Below are 19,180 nucleotides of genomic sequence, written 5' to 3'. Positions count from 1 at the left end.
GGGAGATGCAGCAGAGAAGGGAGTGAGGGCGAAGTCGCTGATGGAGCACTTTTTTTTTTTTTTCCTCCTTGGGGCGTCTCTTTTCCCCGGTAGTTGGCTCGGTGCGCGTTTCCTCTGCATCCCCAGCTCCGGCTGCCAGCAGCTTTTCGCGACTTTGCCTGGCAGCTTCCGCCCGCCCGTGTCCTTGTGGCAGCGGACCTTTGCCACTGACCGCATCCCATTTCTCCCGCACTCAGCCCCCTCGCTGGCCCGACGTCCTCTAGGTGCCTTCCCGCTTCTTCTTGGCTGCAACCTACCTAACCTGTCCAGGCCTCGAGTGTGTCTCCCGAGCAGTCTCGAGTTAGTCTGTTAGATACCCAAGCCTCAAGACGCTCGGGAGGGAGGGGAGAAGCTTGCTGTCCCAGGCATTCGGTGCACCGGGGCTCAGAAGCTCCTGCCTTGGAAGACTGCTGGTAGCAATAAAATAGGTAGCACATCAGAACACGATGGCTATTCGTAGGTAGTATTCTTGGGAGTTTTTCTGCTCAGAGACGATTCCCTTCCACCACCACCACCCCCCCCCCGCCACCCGCCACCCCCAAGTACTGAGTTTGACCGTCTGCCTCTAACTTCCGCAACCTCTTCTCCGCGTTTGCCCATCTTCCTCCTTGCCCGTGTTTTCGATCACATTGGGCCCTTTGACTTTCTGCTGCCAGCTTAGTACTAGAACACACAGGAGAGTGAATGCCAAGGGAAGTTAAGAAAGTTAATGCAGAATGAGAGCTATGCACCCAAGGATCCCAGTCGGCCAACCTGGCACGTGGCAGCCAACCTTCTGCCCTGTCTCTCCGTGGCTGTGGACCCTTCCTCCTGGCTCCAGCCCGTGGCTGTCAAGGTTGGCTTCAAGATCTGTTTGCGCCACGTGTTCTGTGACCTCTGAGTCCACTCGGCAAATTCGAGGTGGCCATGTGACCAAGTGCCGTGTTCACAAAGCGGCCTGCTTTCTTTGGGCCCCGAGTGCCCAGTCAGCACACAATCCTTCATTTCCTTCCAACAAGAGCCTCTGTCCTCCCACCTCCAAGCCCTCCATTTTCCCTCACCCAGCCTACAACCCTGCAGTCGGCCTGTGGGCTTTTGTTAGGGAACCACCAGGGGCAAGCTGCTCCCTGGGGCTGGGTTTGGATTTACTTGGTGAGAGAACAGAATCCCGGCAGAGAGCATTTCTCCACTGCTTACTATGCTAAATTCACACTGCTAGATGCTTTTGTACTTCATCTTTCTGATTCTCAAAATTCTCATTTACAGAGAGAGAAATTGACTTTTAACAGTTAACAGTTAACATGCCTGTTGCCACAGTGCTCACAAATTAATGAAGTCTGCTTCACAGATTCCAGATCCCCATTGGGTAATCTCACAATATCTACTTTAAAACAAAAACAAACCAAAAAAACACCTGTGGGGATGACATGCTGCTTCAACAAGCTGACCTCGTGTAGTGCCAGCATCCAGCTGCTCCACTTCCCATCCAGTTCCATGCTGTAGCCTGGGAAAGCAGGAGAGGATGGCTCAAGTCCTTGGGCCCCAAAATTCACACAGGATACCCAGAAGAAGCTCCTGGTTCCTGGCTTCAGCTCAGCTCAGTTCCAACTGCTGTGTTCATTTAGGGAGTGAACCTGCAGATGGAAGGTATTTCTCTGTCTTCTCTCTATAAGTCTGCCTTTCAATTAAAAATAACTTTTAAAAGATTTATTTATTTTCATTGGAAAGGCAGATATTCAGAGAAGAAAGATGGAGAGGAAGATCTTTCATCCAATGATTCATTCCCCAAGTGGCCCCAATGACCCAGAGCCGAGCCGATCTGAAGCCAGGAGCCAGGAGCTTCCTCTTGGTCTCCCACGCAGGTGCAGAGTCCCAAGGCTTTGGGCTGTCCTCTACTGCTTATCCCAGGCCACAGGCAGGGAGCTGGACAGGAAGTGGAGTCGCCGGGATTAGAACCAACACCCATATGGGATCCCGGCGCATTTAAGGAGAGGACTTTTAGCCACTAGGCTATCATGCCCCCAAAACAATTTTTTTTAATTGTGTAAATAATTTGTTTCCACAGTTAAATATACCAAAATAACTGATGAGTATGTGAAGTGTTGCGTAGACCAACCAATTTTATCAAGCATATACAAGCAATCACGTGAAAAGTATAATGAAGAAAAAAATTCCAGGCCGTAGTCATTCCAGCGCCTTCTTGGCGGGATCCAGGGTGTGGCGGGAGGCCACAGGAAAGGCGTCCTGTCAGCATGGGAAAGGCAGGCCCCTGGGGACCTGAGGGTGCAGCTTGCAGTGGGGCTGGGGGACAGCACCTGGGCAGGGATTGGGGGGCCTCACTTCCAGACAGGCGAAGCAAGCCTGGGGATTTTCCCACCTGCTTGGTCCTGGACAGAGTGAGGGGAGAGCCCCAGGTTAGCATGCTGGCCTGGTGTGCTGGTGGATCTGGCCTGGGGAACTTTGAATGGACCTGGATCATAGGTATGTGCAGGGGTAAGGTCTCAAGTCAGCGCACATGCCAGGATCTTGAGAACCTGGTGGGCAGGATGAGCTCCAGGCCAGCACACCACCTGCTGGGTTTCCAAAGGCTGCGCTGGGGGAACCCATGCTCTCCTGGACCCAGGGACCCTGAATTGATTAGGGAAAAGGGCCAGGGGAATGTGCGAGAAGGAAGACCACTGAGGGAGTGTTTTGCAGGTGAGGAATGACTCGTGAGGGACTTCCAACAACTGTACTTGCTGGTAAGTGAGGGCCTGAACCCAAGCAGTTTGGAGGGGAGAGGCCAGAGGACCTTCATGGGTCAGACCAACGCATCATCCCACATGGGAGATGTGAGCTGAGCTAGTTAGCATGGAACACCACCAACCATCACACACTGACCCACATAAAAGCTAGGGCTTGGGGCCTGCCTGGTAGGACTAGATTATAGTACCTGCCAGTGTCAGAACAGGGGATGGGTCACAGTGGCCATGACACTAACCAGCATGTGAGAGAACCAGATCTGGGGATAGATTCTATGAGAAATGTGTGGGTCCACCCCTTTGGAACTGCAGTTTCTGCTGGTTAGTTTAAGAGCTGGAGGTATTGATGGGCTGAACTAGGCATGACAATGGCTCTCCGACACTCATGGGTACTGGAGTTGGGAATATGCGTGACAGGCCCAGGCTGCAGCACCTGGAGGCACACCCAAAAATTGGGTGTGGGGCAAGCCAGGATGCAACATTCACCAGCTCATCAAAGGCCAATTAGGAGGAGTCAGTCTATGCCAGGGAAAGGGCCTAGCCCCTGCTGGCACATGTGAGAGCTGGGTCTGGAAATGGACCTGGCAGAGGAACTTGGAAAATTCCCCTGGTGAGCCATGATGAGCATGTGGTCCAGGCCTGGGTGTTAGGCAGGGCAAGGTAGCTCCACCTGTCAGCAAGCGTGTGGGTTGCTTCTGGAGGGGTGTGGACCGGGTAGAGCTGGGGCAACATTATCCCACTGGCATGTGCAGGAGCCAGGCTGGAATGTGGGTCATACCAGGTTAGGTTATCACTACTACTTGTTTGCATGAGCCAGGGATGGAAGAAGACTGAGCAGGGCCAGGTAATAGCACCCGCCAGCAGGAGTTGGAACTTGGAGCAGGACAGGAGAAGTCAGGCTGCAGCATCCGATGACAAGGGCCAAGATGGAATGGCTGTGCCAACCTGGGCCAGAGTAGCCACTGGCACAAGCAAGATCTGTGATGAGAAAAGGCCTGGTTGGGGAGCTAAGGGGATGCCCTGGCTGAGCTGGGGTTCCCAACAGTGAGTGCAAGAGCCAGAATGGGAGTGGTGGCCTGGGCTGGACATGGCTGCAGTGTCCCTCACCATGGGTGTGGACAGGGTCTGGGGTACACCAGAATGGGGTAAACTCCAGCATGCACTGGTGCTCATGAGAGCCAGGGCATTATAGGACAGGCTGGGCTAGGTTTTGGCACACACTGAACCACATGAGAGCTATGTCTAGACATGGACCAAATGTGGTTGGGCTGTAGCACCCAAAAGTAAGAACCACAAGGGATGTAAGCTGGTTGGGGAAGGCCACTGTTCCTGTTAGGACAGAGAGTGGACTAAATCAGGCTGAGCCAAGTACCCACCAGTGTGTGCAAGATCTGCCACTGGAAGGAAACCTGATGGAGGAGCTGGGGAAACTCCTCTGTTGGGACACAGTTCCTGCAGGTGAGCGCAAGAACCAAGCCTGGGAGCAACCCAGAACAGGCCAGGTTACAGTACCAGCCAGCATACATGTCAGTCAGGTCTAGGGGGTTGGGGGATTGGTGAGTCAGGCTGGGCCATACATCCGCTGGCAATTTTGAGAACCAGAACAGGGTGCAAGGGCAGGCTCGGTCAAGGTACAATACCAGCCAGTTCACTTAAGGGGACTGGCTGGGCTGGGCTAGGCTGCAGCACCCACCAGCATGAGCTGGAATTGGGCGTGGGCCAGGCCAGGACAGGCTACAACACCCACTGGCAAATGCCAAGGTGAGGCAGGCCAAGCCAGACTGAACCACAGCACTTGTCAGCACACCCAGGGTAGGAGTGGTGATATGGTGTGGGGTGGGAGTTCCCCTGCTGGGCCACTGCTTCCACTGGTAAGATTGATAATTGGGATAAGGGCAGACCAGGTCAGGCAGGACTGTAACACCTGTTGGCCTGCATGTGAACTGGGTTGGCGGAGAGCGCTGCTGGGCTATATGTATCCACTGGTGCATGCATAAGCCAGAGTTGGTGCAGGTTGGTTGGGTTTTGCTGCAGCATCAGTTGGCAAGTGCTGGACTGGGACAAACCCTGGAGAGTGCAACCAAGATCCAGGACTGCTAATGGGTCTATTTGAGAAACTGTGAGCATCTCTCTGATGGGTAGCCACTTACACTTGTGAATGTGAAAACCAGGGTTGGAAGCAGGCCTGGGTAGACAGGTGGTGGCACCCTCTGGCATGAGAGTGGTTGGATAGAGGGGTCGGTTGGGTTGAACTAGGCTCAAGCACCCGTTGAATGGAATGTGGGGAAGACTGGACCAGTCTTTTGCACATATTGGCAAGCACAGGAGCCAGGACTGGGGGCAGGCCTAGTGGGGGTTATTGCAGTTCACCCTGACTAGACTTCAGCTCCCATTGGTGTAAATGAGGGCCAAGTGTATGGTAGGCAAGATTGGGCTGGGCTGCAGTACTCATTGTTTTGCTAAGGAGACAGGGCTCAAGACAAAACTGACCCAACAATTACAACTACCAATGTATGCATAGACTGATGTGGGTGACGGACTGAGCTGGACCCTATACTGGCAAGCACACACAGGTCTGGAATCATTTCAGATGAAGTTTCTTTCATGATCCCCCAACTGAACCACTGCACTCAGAAGTCCAACTGTGGGGAAAACCACAGGATCCGTGGTCTGACTGTGGAATGCATGTGTCAGAGCTGGGCCTCTTCAGTGGCTTAAACAAAACAGTGGATGGCATACCCAGATGCACATAGAGCATATAGCAGTCCATTGGAGCCTGCACAGAACATCTGGTTCCATTACAGAAGAAGGAGAGCAGAACAAATCAGTCAAGTACCCCAGCCAAGCATTGGCAGCAAATATCTGGGCAAATGGAGACTCTAAGGTGGACTATGTCAGCCAAAGGACTTTGGAGGGATTTCCTCATTCTTGGAGTGGTGAGACCGACAGCATTTCAGAACTATCAAAACCACTTGAGCAGAACCCTTAGAGCATGCGGTACACCAGGTATCCCATCCCTAGGTACTGAGGGAGGCTGAGTATGCCTCTGCCTTTATCTCTCCCAACCCCAGATATAGGATGAAGAAAAAGGAAATTTGGAAAACAATGGTCTCACCCACTTTTCCCTAATCCTGGACTCTTCCCACCCAAATCAACCATGTAAACACCATCAAACATAAAATTTTTAAAAAGGAGAAAAAGAAAAAGAGCCCAGTTATTTTAGGAGAAAGAAAAATCAGATCGCTAAGAACAGAATTAACAACAACAACAAAAAAAAATGTAACAAGATCTGGATGAAGAAATATTTTTAAATTTCCCTATGGATACAGAGATTTCAGTAAATCGAAAGGTATATAAAGTTCTTAGGGTAGCATTATATAAATTATTCATATTAGCCTATAAGTAAAAGATAGCAAAATAATAGACTTGAAATTACAGAAATAGACCCAAATACATATTGAAATGTAACATATGGTAATCAATCAATGGAGAAAAATAAAATATTGAGTAATGAATTTTAAAATGATTGACTAAAAAAAAGGGAGAAACAAGTAGTGTTTATTCTTCACATCTTACGTAAGAGTCAGCATGTAAACAAACAAAACAAAACAAAAAACCTAGGAGTACAGAAAGGAAAAGAGCTTAATCATCTGAGTTGAGAAGGTCTTTCCAACTGCATGACATAATCCAATACCTACAAGAGAGTATTGGTTAATGCAACCACACAGAAAACATCTTTTTGGCTGCATAGGAAGAAAACAAAAAGGCAAAAGAAAGATGGAAGAAATGGGGAAAAATATTCAACTCATGTCAAAGTAAGACTAATAATTGTCCTAACATAAAACTTCCTACAAATTAGTAAGACAAGTATGACTGCTGGCGTCTGATCTCATCACTACCGTGCACAGAAGACAAAAAAAAAAAAAATAAACAGAAAGTAATAATAATAAACATTTAACAATTAAAATGAAAAAGGGAGGGAAAAACCTGAGAAACCTGAAAACCACAGAGACAAGCTGCTGCCCAGAAAACTGGAAAGAGAGCTAGGTAAGCCGCAGAGGTGATGCGGGGTGGGAGCAAAGCCTGGAGGTGGGCAGGTGGGGGCTGAACCGGGAGGGTTCTAGGAAGCAACAGTTGCCGCAGGCGCACCGTGGAGCTGCTGCGAAGTTAAGAACTCCTCCAGGGCCAGGTCTTCACTGGGACAATTCTCCTGCTGCTCTCTGGGGTAAGAGAAAGTAACCACTTTGAAATATGCCCGGAGTCTTTGTTTTCCTTAACAAGGCAGTCCCCCAGGGAGCCTGAGCTCACTGGGGGAGGGGAGCTGCCTAATTCCAGGACTCATCAGCCCTCCAGGGGGATAAGGACCCGACCGTGCAGCCTGGCTCACTGAGCTGTGATCACCATTATGCAGAGCACTACCACTCCACAGCATGCCATCTCAGCAGTAGGGTTCCTGGAACACAAGGACTGGGACAGAACAACAAGTTTCCCTTTCAAGGAGTCTCCAGGGAATTCCAACACAACAGGGAAGACAAAAAAGGACACCAGAAAGAAAGGTTAGCCTCGGACACCTATAGCTACAACAAACAATAAACACAGCTCCACAGCCAGATAAACAGTGAATCCCATTCTATAGGGTTCTCGATCTCAGTGAGCTTTTCCAGTATTGCAATGTCCAGTTTTCAACAAGAAATTACAAGGCATGCTTTAAAAAACAGGCAAGGCATACAGCATGCAGAGACAACGCAAGCAAGGACCACACTCAGACAGATATGACGCGTCTTTGGAATGATAATTCAAAAAAACTTGGAATAACGTGATTAATACATTAAAGTCTCTAATGGAAAAAAAAAAGCAGTGGACAAGATTTTAGAATAGGGAAATATAAGCAGAGAGGGATGAAAAGTAAAAGAATATAAAACCGCTCTAACAAAAATGAAGACTATTTTTGATGGGATTTTTAGTGTTTTTATTTTATCCCAGCCAGGAAAAAGTGGATGAGCTTGAAGATTTATCCATGGGACTGTCTGAAACTGAAATAAAGGGTTTATTTTTTAAAAGACTGAAAGGATATCAGTATATCAAAAGGGCAATTACAAAAAAAAAGATAGCAAATCTGAAGTGGGTATACTAAAAAGAGAGAAAAGATAGAAACAGAGGGAAATCCGAAGTGGTAATGGCTGAGAATTTTCCAAAATTAACAATAGACTGCAAATCTGGGAAGCTGAGATTACATTAAGCAGGTCAGACGCCAAAAATGCACATCTGACACATTGAATTCAAACTGGAGACAATCAAAAACAAAGAGAAGATGCTGAAAGAAAGCCCAGAGGGGCTGGAGAGGGTTGGGTTGAGGACCCCTTATCCACAGATTAACAGGGTGAGTGAGAATTCCATCAGAACCCATACAAGCAAGATGAGAGCATGATGAAATATCTAAATTATTGAAAGATAAAGTATGACCAATAGAATATCCCATTTATATAAACAACAAAATAGAAACGGGTCTTAGAGATAAGCAAATGTGCAACCCCATTCAAAACAAAAGAAACTCAAGACACAGCCATGCTGCTATATAATTGTAAGCCATAAGTTCAGCACTATTTTTTCTTAAGATTTATTTTTATTATTTTTTTTTTTTATTGGAAAGGCGGCTGTACAGAGTGGAGAGATAGAGAGGAAGATCTTCCATCCGATGATTCACTCCCCAAGTGAGCGCAACGGCCGATGCTATGCCGATCCGAAGCCAGGAGCCTCTTCCAGGTCTCCCACGCGGGTGCAGGGTCCCAAGGCTTTGGGCCGTTCTTGACTGCTTTCCCGGGCCACAGGCAGGGAGCTGGGAGGGAAGCGGGGCTGCCGGGATTAGAACCAGCGCCCATATGGGATCCCGGGCGTGCAAGGCGAGGACCTTAACCACTGCGCCACCGCACCGGGCCCAGTTCAGCACTATTAAAAAGTTATGTAAGCAAATTATATGTCCGGGGTTCAAGAGTCAGAGAATTCTTATCCACTTTTCTTGAATATGTTACTCATTTATCTTTAATAATCATATATTCATGTTTGAAAAGCACAGAAGGATGCCCCAAGCAGTATTCTAGCAGCTAAAGTCCTCACCTTGAATGCACCAGGATCCCATATGGGCATCAGTTTGTGTCCCGGGGACCCTGCTTCCCATCTAGCTCCCTGCTTGTGGCCTGGGAAAGCAGTGGAGGATGGCCTAAAGCCATGGAACCCTGCACCCGCATGGGAGACCCAGAGAAGTAACTCCTGGCTCCTGGCATCAGCTCAGCTCAGCTCTGGACCATTGCTCCCGCTTGGGGAGTAAATCATAGGACAAAAGATCTTCCTCTCTGTATCTCCTCCTCTCTGTATATCTGATTTTCTGATAAAAATAAATAAATCTTTAAAAACAAAAAAAAGCACAGAAGGAAAGTGCCTAATGCAAAGACTTTGCAAGCACCTGCAGAAACTAGGAACCACTCCTCCATCCCACATCTCTCAGGGTGTGAATTGAGGAATCCCTGAAAACAGGAAGCCTCAAGCATCAGGTCTGTGGAAAGCTTAGAAGGGTCCCACCATGCACCATCTTTCCCACTATGACTCCTGCCTTTCCTTAGCCTGTCTAGTTTTTGCCCTGTTCATCTTTCCTTCCTGTTCTCTTATAAAAGTGGCTGACAAAGTTCGGGGGTCTTCCCCCAACACTGCAACATGCTGCTACATGAAGGCCCTGTCCCCGAGTTTATCCTTAGACCCAATAATGCTGCCCAGCTTCCTGGTGCACGCTCCTCCTCTGTGTCTGCCTTTTACTTCCATTTCTTCTCGCTCTGCTTTGGGTCACTGTGGCCTAACTCATTTCAGCTTTTCTTTTTTCCCGTGAAATCGCTGCTGCCCCAGAGTTCAGGTTCTGCAGAAACACACAGCGAACAAGTAAAGGGGTCATTTTAGACCTCAGTAAATAGCATGACAAACAGAGTCGTGTGGGAGCAACTCGCAGCTCTGTTTTCTAACATGTACTAAGACATGATCCTCAGACCGTGAGGCTTGAAGGCAAACAGGAGCTGGCCTTGCTAAGATCTGAGCTTTGGGAAGTCCAGGTCCAAGGGCCAGCAGGCAGTGAACTTGACAGATTTGCAGAAAGGAGACCAGAGGCAGAGCAGAGCAATCCTGCAGCATGAAGTGAAGGACACGGACCAGGTCAGAGCCCATAGAAACTTACAAGCCTTACTGAGGTGTTGGGAGTTCCACAGGCATTCAATGCATTTAATAAGTGCTAAGTAGTGTTTGAATTACAACCAGGAAAACCCTGTGTCTTGAATTGAAAGTCCCTCCCATCAGAATAACAGTATCATTTTTAGTGGTGAACAGAAAGGGCTGAGATGGAGACCAATAGAGAAGCAGAGCGCATGGAAAAATTATTCAGCGGGAAATATCCCATCATCTCTACTAACAGACATCTGATACTTTCATTAAACAATTTCTTCAGAAGAAGAGAAAATATCCAGAAAAACTTGTATCGAGCATGTACTTTATATGGTATATTGCCTTAAAGTTTGAGACACACATACATGTTCGTGTAAGTCAGGAATCTGAATTTTATCTTTCGTTTTGGATCAGTCTTTACTTTTCCTTGTTCTTTATTTCCTCATGTCTTTTCCTATTATCACCCACAATCATTTCCTTTCTAATTTTTCTTCATCTAAAGAGATTCAGGTTTCTCTAGCAGGCAGAACTACTCACCATAAATTCCCTATTTTTGTTTGGCTGAAATATGTGTATTTCATCTTTTAAAAAAATTAATTTATTTTAGTTGATTAGGGTACAAAGGGTCAAGGGCTATAGGAAAGTGGGTAATACCATTGTTTCCACACTAATATCATTTTTTCCCTGTATCTGGGGTCAGGGGAGAAACAAAGAGAAAAGCCTCCACCCAGCCTCCCACTCGTCCCAGGTCCCCGATGTGAGGCACGCTCCGAGGGTCCTGCTCAGGCAGTTTTGATAGTTCAACAGGTCTGAATTGCTGCCAATCTCGCCTTTCCAATCACAATGGAACCTATTCAGAATCCATTGGCTGACATAGTCTCTTCATGGCTGAAGTTCTGAGATCAGCAGTTCAGTTGGAGGGATCTCCAATGATATTTTCATAGCTGTCCATTTCTGCTGCTAACCACAGCATATCCAAGGTGAGGAAAATTAAAAGCAACTGAAGTTTCTTCGGTTCATAGTCTAGAAGCTGGGAAATCAGAGAAAGCTGTACTGGCATCTGCTACATGGCACAAGGGAGAGCAAGTTCCCACAAGACAGAAACAGCACATGGGAGATGGGGGGAAACCCCCTTCATAGTTAATCCAGTCCTAGATAACTTTAATCTGCCCGTGCCGGTGGAACCCATCATGGTCTAATCCCCTGTCAACACTGTTGCACCCAGTTAAATTTCAACAGAATTTTGGAGCAGACATTCAAGATACAGCACCGCTTACTGTTTTTTGCAACTTTAGAGGTGTCATTTTATTGTCGTATAGCTTCCGTAAATTTCGTTGAAGAGTCAGCTACTTCTGTGTCTTTGATCTTTTATGTATCTCCATGGATGTTCTTAAGACTTTTCTGCTAACACTTTTTTTTTAGCAGCTTTATTATCTTGTTCCTAGACTAAATTTCTTTGCATTTATTTTGCTAGGCGGCCACTGAGCATCTCAAGTTGGTAATTAATGCTGTCCAGTTTCGGACCATTCATAAACAAGTTTTTTCAGTATTGTTCATCTCCGTATGTTAAACATTTTCCTTCTAGGTATCTTTCTCTGTGCTTCAAGTGTGTACTCTCCCCTTCTTTTCTGATTCACTGACCCCTGTGCTTACCAGGCTCTTTCTGCTGATAAATCAATGCTGACTTTTCAATTCTAAACTGCCTATTCTCTCTCTCTTTCTCAACATTAAAGTTCCTATCTGTGAATCCCAATAGTTTTTATGTGATATACTTATGCTGCCTATTTTTATCTTTACTTTTAAAAAAAAGATTTATTTCTTTTTATTGCAAAGTCAGATATACAGAGAAAAGGAGAGACAGGGAGGAAGATCTTCCATCTGCCACCCCAAGTGGCTGCAATGGCCGGTGCTGCCACGTGGGTGTAGGGTCCCAAGGCTTTGGGCCGTCCTCGACTGCTTTCCCAGGCCACAAGCAGGGTGCTCGATGGGAAGCAAGACTGCTGGGATTAGAACCTGTGACCATATGCATCCAAGGTGAGAACTTTAGCTGCTAGGCCACGCTGCCAGGCCATTCTCTCTACTGTTATTCATGTTTTCTCACCCCTTTGTATGCCTAGCTACTGTTGTTTATATACCAGACATTGTTATAAAAGTGGAAGCTACAGAAAGTATTATTTCACTACAGAATGTGTCTCTTTTCTTGTAGACAGAGTGGAGGGCTGATCATCTGAATCCAATGGGGAATTGAACTGGTAAGGACTTGCTTGTAGTTTTAGGAAGATTCCACAGACCTTTGGTTCACCTCTGTCTTTTGGATATAATCATCCTAGGCTTGTGGTCAGAGCCTGGTGGGTAATAGTTTTTTTCAATCATGAAAGATTGTGGGAAATATATCCTTACCCTTCAGAAGTGTCCAAACCAGCTGTTTAACCTACTGGTCCAACACAGCTTTAAAATCTGGTAAAGGTCTGAAAGGGGAAATGCATTTGAAGCAGTCCCTACTCTCCAGAGGATTCTTATCTAAAGAACATAGGCCTATAGGAGATTTAATTTGTCCATACAGGTTTTCACACTCGGTCCTCAGTACCCTGTGAAGCTCAAGATCTCAAATGTGCAATACTTCAGTGTTCCAGCACCTCACAGTAGTCAGTGTTGGCAAAAGCTCTGTGAATTTCATTTTCCTTCACAAGGACCCTCCGCCTGAACCATAACCAATCCTCAGCCTGGGTCCAGAATCAACAATGTCCCTTGAGCCAGGAAAAATACAAGCAAAAACAAAAATTTCAACCATCAACTTACCTTGGAGCACTCTTCCCATCTCAGCATTTTAGTTCCTCTAGTATTCATTTCTTCTGTAACTCTACTGTGTCTTCAAAAGCATGATTTTCATGCTTTCTCTAGTTTTTCTTAGTTGTTGCAATGTATCTACCGGCTTGCCTGAACCAATGAACCCTATCCAAAGACAGGAGTCTTGTGTTTTTGAAAATGAAGAAAAATTGCATCAACTATTCCACCTCCTCTTCCTATTCTAGGGTGTTACACATGCATGATCTTAATTGAGCCTTCTGCTGAATTGTGATGTGGTCAACTTGAGTGTCTGAGTCAACTGGACTCTCTGAAGTCACATCACCCAAGCATAGTTCTCTTTGTGAAAGGCCAAGAGGGCCTGTCTCAGTTCCTCTGAGATCTAGCCGGCGTAGTATAAGCACATAAATACAATCAGGATATTATTCATCAGGCCAAGTAACATAGTGTTCAACAGATCTGTACCTGCTAGGATACTTATTCATGAATAGAGATCTGGATTCAAATTTAAAGTTATTGCTAAATCAGTTTCTCAAATCTTCGTAATTATTATGAAATAATCCCCCCAAGCAGCATTTGCTACTGGGTCGCTGACTGAAGAAAACACACAAAATCAAAAGGAACTTTCCAAAACTTTCTAAGGTTATACAACAGTGAAAAATATGTCATATGAATTTCCTGGTATAGGCTTTCTGGCAAGGCTATGAATTATGCTGGTTCATAAACTCAACTATAGACAACTGTCCCGGCTACTCATTATTATAGAACTAGCAGGTTGTCTTCAGCCTTACTCTCTCTAAAGACAACTTTGCCTGGCTGACCTTCAAAGAACTCAAGTGAACAAAACCTTTAAGTACCTTTCTCTAGCTAGCATTTGAGATCCAACAAAGCCCCTTCAACTGGGACAGATTAGTCGCTTTTCTGCCTAGCTGTTCATCGACACACAAGTGGTGTCTTCTGAAAGACGTACAGATTGCCCATGAGCCCAAACATTCTTCTTCATCATCAATGTAATGTTTTTTAAATCATGAGCAAGCATCCGGGATGGTGGCAAAGACATAGCTGTAATGCCCACACCTGTATTGAAATACCTGATTCAGTCCTGGCTCTGTTTCCAGTTCATCTCCCAGCCTGGGAGAGAGCCACTGATGGCTCAAATGCCACCCACGTGGGAGACCAAGATTGATTCCCTGGCTGCTGGCTTTGACCTGACCCAGAGTTCATTGTTACGTACATTTGAATAATGAACCAGCAGAGGAAAGGATCTCTCTCTCTCTCTCTCTTTTTCTCTCTCTCAATTTTTTTTTTTTGGAATACTAAAGCATGTTTTATATATAATTATATAAAGGATTTACAATTCAAAAGTTATATTAAATATTTTAAAAGCCAGGATTTACTTGTGAGTTCTCCTGTGTGTAACTACTATGAGCCAGGACAAGTCTTTTTTTTTTTTTTTAATTTTATAAAATTTTATTTTTCCACTCTTTACATAGTTAATTAGGGTAAGAAGGTTCAAGGGCTACAGGAAAGTGGATAATACTAGTATGTTTTCCATCTTGTTACCTTCATGTTTAAAGGGGGGCATTAAGGGAGAAGGCCCACCCAATTTCCCACCCTCCCCAGGTCCCGGTTGTAGGGCATGCTCTGAAGTTCTTGCTCAAGTGGTTTTGATATTGCAACAGTTATGAATTGCTGTCAATCTTGCCACTCCAAGCACTATGAGGTCTTTGAAAAATCCACTGATTGACATAGTCCATCAAAGCTGAGATGGTTGGTTGACCTGTTCTGTCTTCTCTCTTTTCTTCGTTAGGGTTCTGAGTCCAGCATTTAGATTAGGAAGATCTCCAAAGAAACTTCTTGTATGTGCTAACAAGTACAGGGCCTGGCACCGACCATCGCCCCAATCAGCTGGTGGTTGCAATTGCTGGGTTGGTTCTGTTTTCACTCCCGACTTCCACTAGAACCAATGGGTGTTGCAGTCCAGCCTGGTTCTGCCCAGCACATACTTGGCCCTCACATAAACCAGTGGGAGCTGCAGCCTAGTTGGAGCGACCCACAATAACCCCAACCAGGCCCACCCCCTACCCTGGTTTGCCAGTAAGTGTAGCAGTAATCCAATCTGTCCCACACCCCATTCAACCCCAGCCGCTATCTTATGTCCTCCCGTGGAAGTGGTAACCCAAGAGGGATGAGCCCACTATTACCCTCCCAGGCCTCTCCCACTCCCAGATTCCAGCTGATGCTGTGGCTAAGCCCAAACAACCCTCGCCCACTTTAATTTTGTTTGCACCAGTAGGAATAATCCGCCCAGCCCGGCTTTTCCCTGATCTAGTCCACATGAGGCGCACAGGTGTGGTTGCTCTGCCTAGTCTGGTCTGCCCCCATCCCAGCCTATGCTCTCCTGCGGAAGTAGTTGTCCTGCAAAGGAACCCTCCCTTATTCCCCTGCCGGCTCTGCCCACTTCCTTTCTTGTTCTCAGGCTAGTTGGGCACTGCGGTCCCTTCCGGTACAGGCAACCTCACCTCGGCATTCCATAATGTGCACTAGTCTTTGTTGTGACTGAACCTGGGTCGACCCACACTGGTGCCTGGATTTGCCAGTGGATGACGTGGATAGATTCAGCCTGGTCTTGCCCCCATGTCTGCCAATTGTATACCAGTGTGTAGCTTTCCATGGCCTTTTCTGGGCTGTTTCCTATCATGTTTCTTGTGCTTACCTGCCAGGTCTGTGTCCTGCCAGAGGAGTTGCCCAGGCTCCTCCATCAGAACCTCTCCTAATGCCAGGTTTCACACTTACCAGTGGGTCCATGAGCCAACCCTACTCAGTCCACCTCCTGTCATAGCAGGAACTGTGGCTTTTCCTGACTGGCCTTCCACCCAATCTGGTTCTTGCTGTTGGATGTTCCAGCCCAGCCATGGTTTGTCCATACCCACATATGGCTCACACATGGCTCAGTAGGGTTTTGAGACCTTGCCTAGTCCATTCCACATCTGCCCTGGTCCTCCAGGACACCAGGGGGTGTTGGGGTCCGGCCCGGTTCGGTGCATCCAATCCCAGTCCACACTTGTGCCAAGGGAGACTACAACTGTTTCTAGATCAGAACGCAGCCCCCCTTCCAGGCCACGCGCCTCTTAGTGGGAACCTCAGCCCAGCTAGGGTTGTCCCCTTTGCTCCCCAACTGGGCCTGCTCCCAGCCATAGATCACTAGCCTGCCAGTGGATGCTCTGACTCAGCTTGGCACAGCCCCTCCCCTGTCCTGAACTCTGCCTTAGACACTGTGGCTTAGCATCCCTGGCTCCCGCAGACCAGTAGGTACAAGAGCCTAGCTCGGCATGACCTCTGCTCCCTCCTGGCTTCTAGTTTCACTTGTGGGCTAAGGTTTGCTCAGTCGTGCCTGATCTACTCTGTTCCATTACCAGTTGACACATTAGCCAGCTGTTGGAGCTACTTTTGCAGGACAAGCCCCAAGCCATAGCTTCTGCATGGACTGGTATTTGCTGCTCAGCATTATTAGTGATTACAAGTTTTACAAAGGAAGAGTTACTGCCTGTTTAAGGTCCAAGAAGCACAATGGGTTCAACCTGGAGCTAATTAAGCAGCGACTCAAAGAACCAAATCCCCAGAGCTCCCCGGCCGGGTGGCCAGCAGGCAGAGCCTGGCACCAAATGGCGCACTGGCTGCCCCGGGAACAGTTCACCATATGCACATGGCGGCTGTCTGGGATCCAGGCATGAGACGCCCCGTCCTGAGACCCACCAGCTGCCGGGAGGCTGCTGGAGGTTTAAATTCCCAGGCCCAAGGTCGCGCCCCTCCCAAATCCCATTCACCGCCCCATGAAGGTGGCGGGTGGGTCCCGGACCTGCCCAGTCCGGGAGACCTCCCCGCTCGGTCTACTCACCCCGAAGGAAGCAGCTCCTGGAGCCCAGCAGGCCCGGGGAACAGCTCACCATGCGCACATGGCGGCTGTCTGGGATCCAGGCATGAGACGCCCCGTCTTGAGACCCACCCCTCTCTCAATATTTTTTTCAAAAATCAGAGAGATGATCTTATTCAGAAACCACTCAAAGCCAAAAAATATGCAGTTAAACTCAAATTGTATGCAAGCGCTTGCTCAAAAACAATTCAATATAGTGGGTTTAAAAAAAAAAAAGCAAAAAAACCTCAGCCACATCCAGCATACTGCATTGCTATTGACAGTTAATCTTTTCATATTGCCGCAACACCCAGGATCAAAGGAAATGAAACCATGTTTTAAAATGCCAACAATGGCAATGGATCCTTCTTCCAAAGATGCAATTGTTTTTGAAGGATTTTACATAGTTAATTCGAAAGACAGAATAACTCAAGAGAAGGAGAGAGGTGATACAGCAGACAGAGTTCTTTCATCCACTCATTCCCTCCTCAAATGGCTGCAACAGCCAGGGCTGGGGTCTGGCCGACAGCAGTTCTATCCAAGCCTCACTGGTGGATGGCAGGAACCATCATCCACTGCCTCCCAAGTGCATTAGCAGAACAGCCAGGACTCAAACCAGCACTCTGATGGATGTGGGTATCCCGAGAGGCAGCTTAACTTATTGCTCCTTGACGTTCACCCCAGCGCTGTAGCCCGACTATGTGTTTTGCAAACTTTGATTGATTGGCCGTATTTGGCACTGTTTGCCTCAATGTGTTGAACACAAAGTGAAAGAAATTAGAATGTCTTAGTACGTTTATGTGTGCCCAAGTATGGAATAAATTCTGCATGTTGAGTCACTTCTCACTAACAGATCTAATGCTGGGTGCCCATCACTAATCTTTGAAGACTTGTTTTTAAACAATAACTTGGATTGGATAATCATGTGTCAATTTTTCTGTCCTTTTCAAGTATCCACCTGATTATGTGGATTTCGCATAGCATAGCTCCCAACAACCAATCCCAGTCCTAACAGTTCCATGACTGTTTCCTCAGTAACATATATATATATTCATATATATATATATGAATATTTTCCAAATGTGGAAACATGAACAAAAGTAAAATATGAATAGTCATATACCTGAGAGAAGAAAAGACATGTTTCATGTCATGAGATATGGAGCCAGATTTTGAGTCTTTTCATATACAAGAGAACTTCAAAAAGTTTTGTAAAATAAAATTGAAACATAAGTTTGTTTTGTTGTAAAAAATTTTTTGACATCCAGGCATAAAAAGAGGTTTTCGAAAAACGCATGTAAGTGCATAGTGTGAAAAAAATACTACATGGCTTTCAAAAACTTTTACACCAAGGTAAACTTACATTTTAAATCCATTTTCCACTAGCTTTGAAAAATATCCTCCAATGCTTTCCCATAGAACAAGAAGAAAAGGCACGCTCTCTATGATGCCTTCATCCACAAAAGGGAAGATCCTGTGAAACAGAGACCTTGTAGCAAGTTCAAGACTTTATTCATTAGCAGTTCTCCCAACTGGAAGGTGCAATGAGCCCTTTAATATTTATGCATCTCTGTCCATGCAATGGAGATGATATCAACTCTAACTGCATGATTATCTGGAGGATAAAATGAGATGGATCATGTGAAATGCCTAGTTGAGTACCTCATACCCAAATGGTACTCAATAAAAACGTATCTTATGAATGAGCATAAATTCACTTACAGCAGGTGTGTGACCCGGCGGTGAAGACTCCAGCTGGAAGCCCGTATCCTAGTTGATATGCCTGGGTTTGAGCACTAGCTCCGCTTCTACTCCTGGCATCCTGCTACTTCACTCCCTGGATGCAGGACATGATGGATCAGAGATTTGGATTCCTGCCGCCTACATGAGAAACCCAGTGTGAGTTTTGGGTTCCTTGCATTGACTTTCTCTGTCTCTCTCTCTCTCTCTGTCACTCACTCACTCAACTTTTAAGAAAAAATAGTCCATTAAAATAGGATCTTGGGAAAGAAACTGGAAGGAAAGAAGCCATAGTATTGGCACTGTTATCTTAGAATTATGTACATATTGGTGTTTTTGCCTTTATCTTCCTTATTTTCAGTTAGCTACCCATTGAAATTCATGTATGTAATATTTTGAAAGCTGTTATGCCTCTCTCCTAGCTAATTACCTACTTCCTTGCAGAAGCATCCACGATGCCGTGGTGTGCCCTCTGGAGCTGCCTGCGGTGATTAGTAACAACTGTTTCATGCCATTCACCACTTACTGACAGCCAAGTACCAGTCTCCAGGAGGAAACAGAATAAAGGAGATAGGGGTCCTGTCCTCATTATGTCCCAGGATAATGACAATAGCACAATTTGTCCCACAGTGAATCAGTTTAAGGATTAAGGGTCACTGTCCCAGGCACAAGCCTACCGGGGAAGCAGAGGGAGCAGGAGGGAAGTTTGGAATTGGAAACTGACTAGGTGGGGGAATGGAAACCGACTAGGTGGGGGAGAGGA

The sequence above is a fragment of the Ochotona curzoniae genome, unplaced genomic scaffold (assembly GCF_017591425.1).
Source record: "Ochotona curzoniae isolate NIBS_2020 unplaced genomic scaffold, NIBS_Ocur_1.0 contig_4838, whole genome shotgun sequence".
Classification (NCBI taxonomy): Eukaryota; Metazoa; Chordata; class Mammalia; order Lagomorpha; family Ochotonidae; genus Ochotona; species Ochotona curzoniae.
The sequence above is the reverse complement of the archived record's forward strand: the minus strand, read 5'-3'. Positions refer to the sequence as shown.